The 1,280-nt window shown below is 49.4% G+C and overlaps 1 protein-coding gene across 1 annotated transcript in view; it reads left to right on the top strand.

Annotated features, from left to right (window-relative positions):
* The first annotated feature begins 595 nt into the window (after positions 1–595).
* The window catches only part of EPB41L1 (erythrocyte membrane protein band 4.1-like 1), a 155,980-nt gene continuing 155,295 nt past the window's right edge, over positions 596–1,280 (top strand). The window contains exon 1 of the mRNA XM_011972366.1: positions 596–701. The gene's annotated coding sequence lies outside the window, so the exon portion shown is untranslated. The remainder of the gene's footprint in view (positions 702–1,280) is intronic.

Below are 1,280 nucleotides of genomic sequence, written 5' to 3'. Positions count from 1 at the left end.
TACGCCTGTAATCCCAGCTACTCGGGAGGCTGAGGCAGGAGAATCACTTGAACCCAGGAGGTGGAGGTTGCAGTAAGCCAAGATTGTACCACTGCACTACAGTCTGGGTGACAGAGTGAAAGTCTGTCTCAAAAAGAAAAACAAAACAAACAAACAAACAAACAAAACCCCGGAAGCTTGGGAGTCAGCTTTCCAAGTTTGGATCCTGGCTCTGACACTTTAGAAGCTATGTGATGTCTTTTGTGTTTCTGTTTCAGCATGCATAATGTGGGAATAAGAATAACCTCTAATGTTATTGCGAGAATTAAATGAGTTAACGCAAATAAAGCTCTTAGAACAATAAATACAGTAAGTGTTCCTAAAAAGTGAGTTATTATCAGTTCTTATTGTTAATCATAATCTTCCTTCCTGGACAAGCCATGTTCAGTTCTGCTTTGGGGCCTCAGTTCCCTTAGTGGTGCCCTCCTTTAGTTTGTGTAAGTCTTTGGAGGCCCAAACGCTGCCTTTCCTTCCTGCTTTCTTATGTTCTCTGTTGCTCACTTTGCACCTGCTCTTAGTATCCTGTACTTGAGGCATGGACCACAGTGAAGAACCGGAATTGTTGGGCTTCATCTTGGCTCTGTGCTGCCTGGAGGGGAGACCTAGGATAGGCTCCTGTTCTGCAAAACGGGATAATCCCAGCTGCCACGTAAGTGAGACAAGTAGGTGAAAGCTACTTAGTAGGCCTTTGCATATGTCCTGACTTCCAGTAAAACCCTGGCAAGTGAGTGACATTTGCTTCTTCCTTCTGTTTCTTCCTTTAGCATCTAACAAAGGAGGCCCAGGCTCATTATTCCGGGCACTTCTGGAGGGCCTGGCCCTGCCCCAGGAGCCTTAGGGCAGGAATTCCTCTCTTTATCTGTAGAAGGCAGACACTTTATCCCTGCCTCATCTTCTTCCAGATGCTATCTTGGGTTCGCTGAACACGGGTTAGTTCCTCCTCTCTCCTAGCCTCGGTGTGTACTCCAAGCAGTACCTAAAGGAGTGCCTATAAGGGCTGTGGTGGTTATAACGCTAATTTAGAAAAGCCCATACTTTGGGGGTGTTTGGGCTTGTGGAGGATGGGCATCGGGATCTCTTTGCCACGGCCCTTGGAGAGCCCCCAGAGAGTCCAGAGGTTGCCACCTGCGAGGGGCTAGAACGCGCTGGGCGATCCTCTGCGAGCCCTGGCCGCGGGAACAATGGGAGCGCGGCGTGGAGGAGGGTGGGCGTGGGCCAGGTCCCGGTTGGAGGTAGACGAG

This window comes from Mandrillus leucophaeus, unplaced genomic scaffold, assembly GCF_000951045.1.
Source record: "Mandrillus leucophaeus isolate KB7577 unplaced genomic scaffold, Mleu.le_1.0 Scaffold129, whole genome shotgun sequence".
Taxonomy (NCBI): domain Eukaryota; kingdom Metazoa; phylum Chordata; class Mammalia; order Primates; family Cercopithecidae; genus Mandrillus; species Mandrillus leucophaeus.
This window is presented reverse-complemented; position numbering and strand designations above follow the sequence as displayed.